Source organism: Coptis chinensis, chromosome 7, assembly GCF_015680905.1.
Source record: "Coptis chinensis isolate HL-2020 chromosome 7, ASM1568090v1, whole genome shotgun sequence".
Lineage (NCBI taxonomy): Eukaryota > Viridiplantae > Streptophyta > Magnoliopsida > Ranunculales > Ranunculaceae > Coptis > Coptis chinensis.
In genome coordinates, this window is record NC_141462.1 from 27,289,358 (window position 1) to 27,304,539 (window position 15,182).

The 15,182-nt window shown below is 36.4% G+C and overlaps 1 long non-coding RNA gene and 2 pseudogenes across 1 annotated transcript; all 3 read left to right on the top strand.

Moving 5' to 3' along the window:
* Window positions 1–1,943: 1,943 nt before the first annotated feature.
* On the top strand, window positions 1,944–8,039 carry LOC147486888 (pentatricopeptide repeat-containing protein At5g15010, mitochondrial pseudogene; annotated as a pseudogene).
* A 3,589-nt stretch (window positions 8,040–11,628) lies between these two features.
* On the top strand, window positions 11,629–12,280 carry LOC147486889 (uncharacterized). Its single transcript, XR_015200770.1, has 3 exons — window positions 11,629–11,753; window positions 11,930–11,983; window positions 12,232–12,280. It is a non-coding gene; the product is annotated as an uncharacterized LOC147486889 (long non-coding RNA).
* Window positions 12,281–13,288: 1,008 nt separating this feature from the next.
* Window positions 13,289–14,663, top strand: LOC147486890 (large ribosomal subunit protein eL6 pseudogene; annotated as a pseudogene).
* The last annotated feature ends 519 nt before the right edge of the window (window positions 14,664–15,182 follow it).

Genomic DNA, 15,182 nt, shown 5'->3' on the forward strand with positions numbered 1-15,182 from the left:
GAAATCCCGATTTACACAGGTTAGTTACATGTCATCTTTTCATTGGAAATAATTGTTGATTCAGTGTTCCAAGCTTCTACAAGACACTGCGGGGCAATCGTCTTTAATCCAAACACAAGTCACCCCTCACGGGGCAATCACCTTGGTAAATCCCAAGGAGGATAGTACCTTTCAAGTCAATGGCCAATGTTTAAAACATTTTCATGAGTTAAGGTCTACAGATATGGAGAATGTCCTTTTACAGGACCCTGTCTATAAGGACTGACCTTTGATGTTTGGTGTACTTTCTTTCAGTTCCATATATATTGGTAAGTGCACCATTAAGGTAATTAAGCCCTCCCTTTGGAGTGTGTGGTTGTAAGTACTAGATCCTAAGTCCACATGTAACGTAATTCATGTTTTCCACTATTGCATGTTTTCTCATTTTTGAGTCGTGTTTCTCTATGGAGTGAATTACGTCCTTATTGCTTTATTGTTTCTTTTAGATAAAACCTTATTCATAAAAAGTTTTAAAAAAAAAAAATTAAACCTTATAAACATTACTCTAGTAAGTCTCGGGAATCTGACTTTAAAAAACCCACATTTTAAAACAAATTTTCTAAACCTTGTTTTCAAAAATTTGTTTGGAGGTGGGGTGTTTGGTATTTCCATTCTTGATCGCTCAACTTTCCATTCTTATTGTTTGTCGTTTAGTCGTACTTTGATTCGGTTTAACACTATCTATGAATTTAGATTTCTTTCGATCACATAACTTATGCCATTTACACATTTTGAGGTGTTTTCCATCTCCTTATGTGCCAACCACGGTTAGATTTAAGTTTTTTTTTTATAGATCATTGGATTACATTTTCTCTGCTGATCATTTTTCATAGCTCATTTGCCAAAATTAGACCGTTAACGAATCGAAAATTTTAGTTTTAAGTTATACGAGGCATAGGACAGGATGTGTATTACGGATTTGTTTTGGCCTTGGCCCGAAAATTAAAACCCTATGAGTTCACGTGCCACGCACGTGACTCTCTATTTTTAAAACCCTACGCGTTTTTCCTCTTCTCTTCCTCGCCTCCACTCAAGAACACCGCCTGAACCAAAGAAAAAAACGAGCGTGCACGCCCTCGTATTCAGGCCAGATTGAGCGTGCCCTTACCTCCACACACCTACCCTTCCAGTTTCAACCAAATTATTTTCTCACTCTCCCACACCTTAACCATCACCATAATTTCCAATTCCATATATCAATAGCTTATAGAACCCCAAAAATCCTTCCAAAACAAGTTTTTTCTAGTGCACAGTTTGCACCTTCTTCGATACCGAAATGCGTATTAGGAAGTGGGAAGGGTTGTGGTATTCTGCTAATGATTTTTATCACACTGATTTGGTACTTGTATTTTACAATAAGAGGGAGGTTGTGAATAGTAGGATTTTTCTAGATGTGAATGGTAGTCGTAAGGAGAACTACAACAGTGTTGGCTGAGGTTACTGGCATTGAGGAAAGAGACATCGTAGTCACCATGCAGGAATCTCAGCTTGGGGGTTTCGGTACTTTGATGACGGAGACGGTGTTGGAAGGACGTTACAATCCTGGGTCGCATTGTGTTCGTCAGTCGTCTCTGAGAAGAAACCAACTGGCAGTGGCTTAGTGGGTTGGAAGGAATATTATTGTCACCACGAAAGTCAGTGACATTAACTTGAGTTGTCTACACATTCTTTGGACCCTTCAGAACATAAGGTATGGGTTTTGCATCCTCGAATTTTTATTAAATGAGATTATAGCAGCTGGTCAACTTAACGCAGCTTTTCCTGCATTGATCACAAAGATTATGTTGTTTTAGGGATGTGTTCCGGAATCTAGTAAGGTTAAGTTGAAGTTGCATGAGAATACACGTATTTATCGAGAGTGTATTCAAAAGGAGTAAAATTTGCCTGAAGTTTTGGCTGCTGAGATGGAATCGGAGGAGGAAAAGGAGGAAGATGCAACCTGTTTTGATGCAGGAGCCTTAGAAAGGGCTACTACGGATATAACCCATTTCTCATTACTTCATCGTGGCCTACAAACTCTCCATAACATGTATGAGACGATTCGAATAGACCAACGTTCTCTTAGTGACCTCTGTGAGGCTATCCAGACTAGGCAAGGCACCATTCTCCGTACCAAGATAAGCTTCAGTCTAATATTGAGGGTTGCTCGGTGATAGTCACGAGAATCTCCAAGCTAACATAGAAACTCTCGCTCGTACTCATACTGAGCGTTGGGAAGCCATGGATATTATTTGGGAACAACAGCACACATTTCAAGATGAAGTTCTACGATGTCTGCCACCTCATGATGGTTCTTCCTCTGCTGACTCCGGAAGGCGTGAGCGTCGTTGATGTAGGTTGGATGGCTCTGGCCCTTTCTCCTCTCGTGGCTAGTTCCTGTGTAGTTTTTTTTAAGAAAATTTCCCTATTTCAGTAGAATTAGTATTCCCAGTTGTGAGTTTAAGTAGTTAATATTGGATTATATAAGTTGATTGTTATTTGAATTTCAAGTTGGCTTAATTTTTGTCTACGCATTCTATCTATTTTTCATGAATCCCACCCTTCCGACTGTATTTTACCATATCCACGTGTTTTTGGAATTAATATTACAATACCTAAGGAATATAGTTTATATGAGCATCCTGCTAATATGGTGTAGCTAGAATTAGCTATTGTTGTTTGGTGCAACCTCAAGGGTTATAAGCATCAAGATTACTATTTTGATTCCATGTTTAAAACCATATAGGTTTGGTGTTGGAATCTACTCTCGACTGTTTCTATTTTGGTTTTAGAAGCCCTTCTATTATTCCATCTCTTTCTTTATCAATTTGGGAACCTTTGTTTAAGAAACTAGTGTTCTATAAATACATGGCACGCAATGTACTTCACTCTGAACCTCTCAAATTCATATCATAAGTCTTGTTCAAAGCGTGCACGCCCTTATATTGCATTAACATAGAGCGCACCCGCACTGTAATTCCAATATTGCAGAATTTTCTTTTTTCAGAAGAGAGTGCGCCCACCCTCTGACATAAGCCATTATGAGCGCGCCCATGCCCTTACTTCAACATACATTTTTTTTTTTTTTTTTTTTTTTTTCTTTCTGCAGTAAATTCCAGGAGTTCAGTAGTGTGCTTGTTTGCTATGAGATCTCCTCAAATCATACCGGAGCAGTCCTTTGAAAAATTGCTCGAGAGTGACACTTATGGGTTATGGTTTCGCAACATGATTGTGCAGTCGGGATGGCAGCCTCCAATGGTAAGTGTCGATGAATCTTATTCTCCTGCACTTACTGCTTATTTCTATGATAATTGTAGGTTCCTTTTATCGACCAGATAGGGAACAAGTGTTCTATGTCACCATTGATGATGAAACAATGGATTTAAGAAAGTTTTTATTAGCCTATGCTATTGGACTTTCTATGCATGCTGCCCAAAACTCATGGGGCTATATGTCTGACAATGTGTACATCTACAATTATGAGAATTTCCATAAGACCTATGGGGCGGGGACTTTTCGTGTAGATGACCAAGGGCAATATAACGTAGCCCTTGGTAGTCTGTCCCTTAATTTAGGCACTATTATGTTCCTTATTATGCTGAATATTTTAGGGGAATGATATTTTTTTTCTATGAATAACGCCACTTATGACGTCTTCCTTGCTCTAGCTAAGAGACGTATATTGTATGACCTTCCCCAGACCTTAGTGTCTAGTTTAGCACGAGCCCATAGTTTGAAACATAAGTACCTTCTTATGCATGTCTTGGTTTTCCGCATAATGCTATGTTTCTTTCCTGAGTTTTGTACCCGTTTCACGGATTGGGTTAGGGTTGACATTATGCGACCCACCAATTACATTGTACGCTCTTTTCGTGCTATGATTTGGCCGAGATAGCGGCTACAACCTAATTGGGTTGCTCCTTACACCCTATCAGACCAAGTGGCGCTTAACAGGTTAGACACTACAAGAAAAACCACTTTCAATAGCATTTATATAATAGCATTAGGAAAATAATGCTATAAACGTTTTTCCAATAGCAATATACCATCCAACATTATCAATTAATTGCGTTTAGGGCTATTTTGCTATCATGTACCCCTTACTATTTTTTTCAGTTGACCCACCTCTGAAATTAAAATCCCCAAATAACCAAATTACAATGGGCGCTTCTTTTTTTGTTTCCCTCTTTATTTCCCCCAAAATCTCTTATAAGAAATAGACGAACATTTCTTCTCTCCTCCATCAGCCACCTTTCTCCACATTTCTTATCTCCTCCATCAGCCACCTTTCTCCACATTTCTTATCTCCTCCATCAGCCACCTTTCACCATCAACAACCATTTGTTCTCCCCATCAAGATATACAAAATTCTTTTTTCCCATTGATTGTTTGTGTTCTTTAAGTCGATTTAATTTTTTGAAGGCAAATTTTAATTGGGTTTAAATTTTTCGTTGGATAAAGTTTTCAAAATTGGAACTTTTTACAGCAATTATAAAACTGCCGATTAAATTTTGAAACTTTTTGGTTAAAATTTATTTTGATAAATTTGTCCCTATATAGAACAAGTGTTATGGTTCAACTCATGTGTATTCATTTCGGGATGTATTGACCAAGGTTTAGTAATGGAATTGTTGAATCAAGGTTTAGTAATAGAATTTTGCTGTGAATTATCCTTGCAGGTTGCTTAGGGATTTTGCTAAAGATTAGTCATATCCTCAAAAGGAGTAAGCTTTACACATGAACTTTCATTCCACTTATTTGAGAGTTACAGATAGATTTATCAAATGTTATGTGTCATGCTATTGTATGCTTTTGCTATATTTTCTTGTTTACTTAGGAACATGTGATGGAAATAATAATACGGTAATGTCTGCTTCATCATATCATGTATGATTATATGTACTTCCTATGCATTGTTTGGGGTTTTGAAGTAAGAGATTTTAAGTGTGAACTTGTTACAAAATGTGTGATGATGTCATGTTAATGACCTTTACTTGTTTTGGTTGCAACCTTATTACTTCCTTTTGTTACTATTGTTAGCTAGTATTCTTTAATTATGGTTGTAACCTTGTTACTTCCTTATTACTTCCTTTTGTTACTACTGTTAGCTAGTATTCTTTAATTTTGTTACTACTGTTAGCTAGTATTCTTTAATCCTGTTGAATTTGAAAAAGAAATATAGTATTAATTTATAATACATTAGCAATATAGCAATATAATGGAATTCGAAAGATTATATTCATGCAACTAAAAATGGTCTTGAATATGACTAAGAAGGTCTTAAATATATATGTGTTTGGGCCTTTGGGGTAAGTAAATGCAAGTAAATACAAGTACACTATGAGCAGGTCCACGAACTAGTGAAATAATAACTAGAAATAATTACACTAGACATTCTCATATTTCCTATTAGAGAAAGTGAAAAGGGGTTCTTTTGAAAATGAAGTGAAAATATGTATAAATCACTTCTGTGTTGGTCATAGCAATTGAATTGTGCATTTAGTTCGTTTAGTGTGGGCATTGTGTGGTGAAAGACCAATATCTGAGAGTTACCCTTTATCTTAATCAAAGTATGTTCACATCACGTACAACGTAAGATAATACTCAAGTAGAACTGCAGCAGCAGAGTGATACATTTTGTTTTAGTTGAGCTCTTTAGTAGCTATGTCTTGTGTGTTTCCATCTACTTGTAAGGCTGAGTCCAATGGCTCCCTATCCCTTTAAAAGTAGTGTTAAAGTCAATAAAGTAGAGCTAAAGTCAACAAAATAGAGCTAAAGTCAACATATTTTACTCTCTATCATTATTTTTCTATGTATATATACAAAGGATTTTACTCTCTATATATAGAGAGTAAAATAGAGATAGAGAGTAGAATCATTTGTATATATAAAGAGGAAATTAATGATAGAGAGTAAAATCTGTTGACTTTAGCTCTACTTTTAAAGGGATAGGGAGCCATTGGACTCAGCCTAAGGCTTGAGCCTGCTGGTTATCTGAACAAAGAACATATAGCAATGGTCGAAAACACAGTTGCTCTAAAAGAACTTCTTCAAAACAATATCGGTTCTACAGCAAGTCTAATCAGTGACAACTCTCATTACATCTAAATCTTAACTTTCCAGCTAACAGACTAATTACACCCTAAGCCCTCCCTTATTAACTACACTTTCTTTTTTGCATAAATTGATTGGCATGAGACTGTGTGTCATAACAATAACCAAAATCATACCACTTAAGTCATTCACATTGCTCTGGGTTGAAAACTTAACTAATTCTGGGTCGAAAACTTCAGCCCAAGGTTTGGGGCCATAGAAACTACCACCAAAGACATAAATTTTGCACCATGTGCCTCGGTATTTGATTTAGCATAGCTGACCGAATACTTGAGAATTATCTAAACACAAGCAACCAAACCATAATGTGTGGTTGTCCATGAATCCTGTAGTCTAAACCATGTCCTCCATCTCGACACACTACATTTACCCGATTCACTCCTAAAAGACTTATTTAGCACCGGACTACTAGTAACAATACTAATTCCATTCTTGTGTATATTGGAAAACCAAGTAACAAAGGCTTGAGGCATTATATGTAATATATAGAGTGAGCCTCATCGAATTCAGTTCTGATATCAAGTATAAGATTACAAAACTATAAAATTCTAAATCTTTATGGGGGTTTTTAGGTTTTGGTCCTCCTAATAATAGAGTAATTAGGCTTTGGTCCAACAATGATCGTTTATTAGGTTTTGGTCCTCCTAACCGTGAGTTGACTTGGTTGACCAACCATGGACGTCCACCCATCTCACATATTTTGCTATTACCCACAATATCCTTCTGAATAACTAAAAAAAAAAATCGAAGGAACACATTTTCTTACACCAAAACTTTCAAATTCATTCAATCACCGTTATTAACCAATCCACCTTTATCTTTCTCTCAGTCATTTCCACAAACATATTGTGATTATTCTTTATTTAATGTATCAAACTTCAGTTCAAAGTCTATGGAGAAGATGTAACCATGGATTTTTCTCCATTTGTATTCAAACTCACATCATTTCATCGAGTTAGAAGGGTTGGGTATTAAAGATGAGAAACTTATTCAGAATGTTGAGATAATTGTGGGTATTTTAAGTAAGTTTGAGAGTAGTGTGCTTCTGAAGCAAAAAGGTAAGCTTGAGAAATGTGGCATACCCTCATCAAGGGAATTGGTTTTAGAGGTTCTTTCTCGAGTTAGGAATGATTGGACGGTGGCATTTACATTTTTCTAATGGGCTGGAAAACAAGAAGGGTATAGTCATTCTGTTCGTGAATACCATTCGATGATGTCTGTACTTGGGAAAATGAGGAAGTTTGGTATAACTTGGAATTTGATTGATGAGATGAGAGGAGGGAAAGTAGGACCATCTTTGGTGAATCCTCAGACACTTTTGATTATGATAAGGAAATATTGTGCAGTTCATGATGTTGGGAAGGCGATAAATACTTTTTATGTGCACAAACGGTTTAACTTTGAGATTGGTATTAAGGAATTTCAAGACCTCCTTAGTGCTCTCTGTTGGTATAAGAATGTTCAAGATGCTGAACATTTGCTTTTCTGTAATGAGAAGGCTTACCCACTCAACACCAAGAGTTTCAACATCATTCTCAATGGATGGTGTAACATGCTCATTAACTTGGGTAAGGTGAAGAGGTTTTGGAGGTTAATGGGTAAGAAAGGAATTGTATGTGATACTGTCTCGTACTCGAGTATGCATGATTTTTTGCTACTCAAAAGCTAGTAACCTTCATGAAGTTCTCAAGTTATTCAATCGAATGAAGCATTTGGGTGTTTCTCTTGATAGAAAGGTTTACAATGCTGTCATTTATGCATTAGCAAAAGGTAAGCATGTGAAAGAAGCCTTTGATTTAATGAAGACCATGGAAGAGAAGGGTATTGTGGGTAATAGCAAAATATGTGAGATGGGTGGACGCCCAGGGTTGGTCAACCAAGTCAACTCACGGTCAACTCACGGTTAGGAGGACCAAAACCTAATAAACGATCATTGTTGGACCAAAGCCTAATTACTCTATTATTAGGAGGACCAAAACCTAAAAACCCCAATCTTTATGTATGAATCTAGATATGTGTGCTCCCATACTCATTCTAAACATCACAAATAATACCCACCCCAAAAAATCACTGTCATTATCATTCCCTTATCATTTCTCTACTTATTTCAACAAACTAACAACATGGGCACACTTAAAACATACAAAAAACCAAAACAAAAGAACACCATATAACAGTAACTTGGTTTAAGCATGAAACATACATACCAGAGAAGCAGCAGAGCTGAAAGCCTGAAACACCAAGAGGTAGTTTAGAATGTTGAGAAGAAAAGTAGAAATGACTAGTAGTAGTAGTAGTGAAACTGAAGAAAAGGTATAAAGATAATTATTTAGCAGGTCAAATCGACACAAAGCACTCATAGTTACTGTAAAAATGAAGGACATTCGATAGATATGGATTCAAAATGAGAGAGACAAACAGTGAACCTGCACTTCATATACGACTCAAAGTCATATCCCAAAAGTGCATACCACTAGTTTCAAGTAAGCCTTTACAATTGTGGAATCTAGCAATGAAAAAATAAATAAAAAAGAAGGTACCTTTTGATAAATGGATTGTCACAAACAATATTGCCTCCTTTACTTCAACAGCATCGATCAAGATGAGATTATGAGAAAACGGAAAAGGGGTAGAATATGAAGAGATTGCGATAGAATGAAAACCTAGGGTTTTCAATTGCGATTGAAATCAATAATCCCATTAACTAGGGTTTTTAGGATTTTGCTATTACCGTGATTTAGAAATGATATATAATTATTATAAAAATGTTTATGCTCTTGTATTGTAGATGAGGAGTCGAAAGTTTCAGGAAATGAGAGCAAAGCAAGATCTTCCACACACATGCAGCCGACAAGGTTATGCACGCTTGGAGGACAAAATGGTGATTCAATTCACTGTCAATCAATTTGTTAAATCTTTTTTACATCAAGTATCTTACTAAATTAATTTTTTTTTTCTTGTGAAATTAAACTTTTTGTAGAGAAAGGAGAGTTCTAATCCCTCGTTTGTAACTAGAGTTGATGTTTGGTTCAAAGGACACACTAAGAAAAGTGGTGAACCATCAAATGCTCATGTCGCCAAAAAAATGGTAAGTATAAATCGTTATTGTAAGTTTCAGTCTTAGATATTCGGACAACAATCGAGCTAGGCTAAATCTTGGTAGTATAACAAATGAAATTACAGAAAAAGATGCAAGAACTTAGAGATTCATGTAGGTGTGATTCATTTACCAACTCTATGCGAGATGATGTGCTTTCACAAGTACTTGGTCCTGATCGTCATGGCCGTTTAAGAGGAGTGGGATCACTACACCATAACTGCAATTTTGTGACAGAGGCTTTTGAGGCTTTGTGATGCCAAATTGGCATCACAAATTTTGTGATGGCAATTAGGCGTCAATATTCAGTTTTTAGCGTCACAATAAATCAAAAGGTAATTTTTTTTTTAAAGAAAATTCTAAAAAAATTAGTGATGGCATATAGGCGTGAAGTTATAAAGATTTTAGCTAATAAAAAATTGAAACCAACGCATGTGTTCGCATGTGCAGGCGTCAAACTCGAAAGCCATCGGGTTCTTCTCGATCTCAACTCTCTGAAAGAGTGGAACGAGAACCATTTCGTAGTTTCTCCACCCAATTCGCATCAGATTTAGAAACAATCAAGAACCATCTGTGTGAGAACCCCACTCTCTCTCTCTCTCTCTCTCTCTCTCTCTCTCTCTCTCTCTCTCTCTCTCTCTCTCTCTCTCTCTCTCTCTCTCTCTCTCTCTCTCTCTCTCTCTCTCTCTCTCTCTCTCTATCAAAACAGATCATCTAACCCCATCCTCTCCTCTCCTTCTCATATCTTCAAACCCCATTTCTATAGCTCTTGCCATTTCGATGGAGTTTTACTAATTATTTCAACATAAATTAGCTCGATCTATTGAAGAAAACCTGCTTTAACCAAGGTAACAAATAATTTGGGTTTCAATTTTTTGATATTAGGGTTTTGTGTAGGCATAAAAGTTCGGTTATTTATTATTAGTTATGTGAACCATTGGCAGATTGTAAAGCTTCTTTTGTAGCTAGGAGAGGACAAGGAGGAAAGTCCAGGTCTTGCAAGGATGCGGAAGAGATGAGTATTAAAGGTGAATTTGTTATTCAACACGTAAATGTCTTAAATGGTTCTTCTTGTGCTAGTGAAGAAACCGAAAAATCCATACATAGTCTTAATGTTGTGATCCCCCCTGTTAGACTTGATTGATCTGATGTCGGCGTGCATATGTAAAGTAGCGGTAAATTTAGTTTGCTATAGGCTTGTGACCAAGAACAACTGTTTTTTGTTCTTGTCATTGTTACTTTTTAATTCAAGCTATTCATCAACAACACTAGCACCAATAATTGTTACTGGATAATGGTGTTGTGCAATGGTAAACTCTACACACAGTAATTATTTTGATTTATGAAACTGTTCAGCGTTTCATGTTTTCATGTACTATCTATGTCAAACATTATGTTCTCCTGCCGATAACCACTACACTTTGTTGAGCTAAAACATGACTGCATGGTTTTTACTTTTTAGTTATGTGCTTGTTATAAAAATACAATAGTCAGTGTTTAATAAAGAGATAATGTACAAGGAAGTGAGGAACTAGTAATCAGCTTACTGTTTTCTCTTTGTGGCTTGGACTTGTTATGGTGCTAATTGCTTTTTGTTCGTTTTTTATCAGTATTTGAAATGAGATAAATTTGTTTTGGTATATGTTTAGATGTCACTATCTCAAGAAATTGTTGACCACATTGACTTAGGGGATTTTTTTTTTTTTTTTTTTTTTTTGTGACTGAGGGGATTTTGTTGGTTGTCTTCCGTGTAAATAGTTGTTGAATGCTTATCAGTGAATTAATGAATAATTAAGAGTTTTTTGCTGCCTTCACAAAAAGAAAATGTTTTTTGCTGCCCCATTTAATATTAATAAAATCTGAGGGTTTTCAGAAAGGCTATGAGTATGAAACTATGAACACTCTACACTCTATCCATGATCAAAAGTAGGGATCAGAAGAGCATCATGTTCATAATAAGGAAAAAACATCATGTTCATAATTAGGACATTTAAAGCTTTTAGTGTTGACATTTCTTGAAATGCTTATGAGACAAATGCACTTGCAGTCTAACATTCTGTTCTTTCTTGTTTCTCTTTACAGCTTTGCCAACAGCGTCCCTCTTTCTGTTTGTTTACTTCATGGTAAGAATAGATCGTTGCAAAATGAACCTTCATTTAAATGTTATTATCTACCAATTTGCTTTCATTGTAAATCCTCTCTTTGTATGTATGTAATGTTATCAATTTGTGAGTGTAGAACTACGATAGAGAATTGACCACTTACCCCGACTAATCTATGTTGAATTGTGATTGATAGATTTTATTTCATTACAACTTGAGCTCACTTTATAAACAAGTCTTGTGGGAACTTTGTCTTTGATCAATGTAGATGTTTGACCACCTTCGTTTTAACTTGTTAATTATTTTTACAGGGTCGTGTTCAATAGCTTGTTTGGCCTCAGTAGAAGCTTTTGGATGGCAATTGTTACAAGGTTTCTTCTTGGAACCATGAGTGGACTATTGGACTTCTTGGTACAGCGAAGGTACAACTTTTATTTGTTTGAGCGATCGAGCGTGTCTTCTCTCAAGGAAGAAAACCTATCGCATATTGAGTTTATGTGTCCTTGCATCATGCACTATTAATATTTCTTGCTGTTGTTGCTCTAGCCTTAAATTTTACTTATTACATTATGCACTTATCTATCTTCTGTATTGATAGGCTTATGTTTGCGAAGTTTGCCGAGAAGAACATCAAGCTCTTGGATTGTCACTAGTAAGAAACATTTCGATATTATTTGTCATCGTGGATGTAGTTTTTTGCCTCCGAGAATTTAGTGGAACTGAGGATGCTCGCGCCTTGTTGGTTTGGAAGTACATTGGTAGTTTTGTGCCTAAAGTTCTCAAGAAGGCATTGGGATTCTGCACCATTCATGTAAATAACAATGACATCTTCTTCTTTGAATTTAAGTAGCATTTTCATTTTCTGGTTTTTAAGTATATGTTTTTTTACTGGTTTTGAAGGGTTGGGCCAATTAATACAGAATGAAGGAAAGGAAAGTTATGACTCGCGCGCGAAAACTTGGTTAGTGTGTGAGTGTGGTGCCGTAAGCCGGGTGTCTTTGCTGCTTTGGGTTTGCCGCTTTGCTTACTCACTTGGTGCTTGTTGCTGCCATGGACACGCTAGTGCTACTACTTGGTGGTGCTTGCCGCCATCTTTGGTGGTGTTATTCTTCTTTGGTGCCCTTGGTGTTTAGTTCTTCTGCGAAGGGCTAAGTATCAAAAGCTTTTGGTACTTAAGTCATGATGGCTTTTCTTGTCATTTTATAAGTCGTTGTCCACTGGTTCTTTATAAGTGTTAGAACTGGTTCTTTCTAAGTGTAGGCGTGTTAATACAATTGTTGAGTGAAATTTACTATGTGGGACTACGCATGTAGCAGGGTTACAATTATATTGTTTGTTGAGAATACAATGTTATATATATTAAATATTTTTAATACAAGATTTCTTCTTTTATTTGTGTGGTAATCAGATGTAGATGGATGAATGGAAACAATTGTATAGTAGTGATTAGAGCACTTGCAGGTAGTTTCTAAATATATGGCAGCGTGCATTATTATGTTTTTTTTTTTTAAAAACGAAAATATTATTAGTGACACCATAATGTCGTCACAAATTCAAAATACCGTCACAAAATTATTGACGCCAAAATGCCGTCACAAATTCAAAATACCGTCACAAAATTACTGACGCCAAAATGCCGTCACAAAATTACTGACGCCAAAATACAGTCACAAATTACTGACGCCAATATGCCGTCATAAATTTTTGTGACGCAAATTGAGACGCCTAAACTGTGACGCCTATTTGGCGTCACAAATAATATTTGTGACGCCAAATAGGCGTCACAAAAAAGCTGTTTTGGTGTAGTGGATCTGGAGTAACTCCTTCCAGACTAGGAGTTGTATCACAAGACAAGGCATTTGTGACCCAACTACAAGAGGAGCTTGCTTTGGTCAAGAAGGATGTGACTCAGATGAGCAATTTGGTGAATAGTCAAAATGAAATTATAAGAACATTAATGTCTACTTTAAAGGCAAGTGACTGCTCAACACTATACAATAGTTAATTTTGATTGTTTTTCAGTCTATATTTAAAGTTGCATTGTTATTTTTTTCTAGGGTCAATCCGAGCAAGTACAGCAGCCAACTAGTACTCCAACTACTTCGCTTCCACAGGTAAAATGAACGTATATATACTAAATAATTTTTCTTTTCTTTTCTTATGTCAGCATTTATGAATTCTAAAATTCTTGTTTTTTTTTGGGGATGTAGGGTATTTAGGATCAAGGCATGACGAGTGAGCAAGTGATACATACTACCACTCCAACTACTTCACTTCCACGGGTGAGAATTGCATATGAAGAACTGATTATGCTCTTATTAACTTCTGCACACTTAACTGACACTTGTTATGTACATTGTCACATGTTCTCTTTGGTAATAATTTGATATTTGAAGAGTTGTAATTGGTTACAAAATGGTATCAATTAAGGGTGTTTGCTGCTGAATTCAATTTGGTTTGTCATAAAACTTTAACGCTAGCGGTTAATTTGGTTTTCTTAAACCTTGTGGTTTTGGTTGAACACGTACAATATACCGCTAGAAATTTAGACAAAGTGAAACTTGGAAGACACTCAAGTCGCCACTCTAACACAAATTAGGGTTTCAAGCCTTTCCTCAACATCTTTTCTCATCATGATGCCAAACCTGTTGAATAGAAACCTACTGAAAAACCTCCCAAGTTCTACCTGGCGATGACGCGTCAAGAAACCTTTTCGTTAATAAACGCAAACACAAACCCACCAAGCTCAGGGCAAGTATTACCCCTGTAACTGTTTTGATTATTCTAGTTGGAAGGTTTAAGGGGAAGAGAGTTGTTTTTCTCAACCAACTTGCATCTGGCTTGCTTTTTGTTACTGGCGGCCCATTTAAGATCAATGGTGTTCCCTTACGTTGTGTGAACCAATCCTACGTGATTGCGACTTCCACCAAGGTCGACATCACCGGCTTAGATGTTGCTAAATTTGATGAAAAGTATTTTGCCAAGGAAGTTGCAAGGAAGTAGAAGAAAGGAGAGGGCGAGTTTTATGAAGCAGAGAAAGAGGAGAAGAATGTGCTCCCTCAAGGGAAGAAAGATGATAAAAAAAAGTTGTAGATTCATCTTTGATAAAATCTATCGAGTGTACCTGAACTGAAGGCATACCTTGCTGCTAGCTAGATTCTCTCTCAAGTCGGGCATGAAACCACTTGAGCTGGTCTTTTAGAATAGATATCGTCGAGGTGTTAGACCTGAGTTTTGTGCCTAGAGTTTGTCTAATATTCTGCATTGGTATATGTACTGTAGCCATTTCACTGTTGTTAAAGACCTTGATACTTGTTATTTTTATTACATTATGTAATAATTTCTTTTTAAATTAAAAACAAAAAATGAATATGGGTTTTGGTTTCATGATTTCTTTTTCATGGTAAATAGTGGACAGAAGTTAACACATTTTTGTGAGATGCCATCCAGGAATTTACTTTGTTTGTCATATTTAGGTGCCATGTAAAGGGAGTGTGGAAGTGATAGAATCAACTAAGGCTGCAAATACAATTAATCCAATTACTTTTGTACAGGTAAAGTCCATACAAACTATTATTCGTTTATGTAAAGTGTTTCTTGAATACAAGTTTTTTTGTTTCAATTTTTGCGTTGCAAATGTAGCCACTTGGAAGTAAAGGTACCATAGATAGGAGTTGCAAGTTAATGAATTGGTTGGTGCCACATGAGTTAGTTGCTGAAGGGCGTTGGGAGACAAATGATCCTAACGCGAAGGTGCATTGTTTGCCACTTGGAGACAATGCCTCCAAAGTTTGGGTAGATGTGGTTAAGAACTCGGAAGCGCGACTTTGGAGAGAGAGTTCTGAATTGGA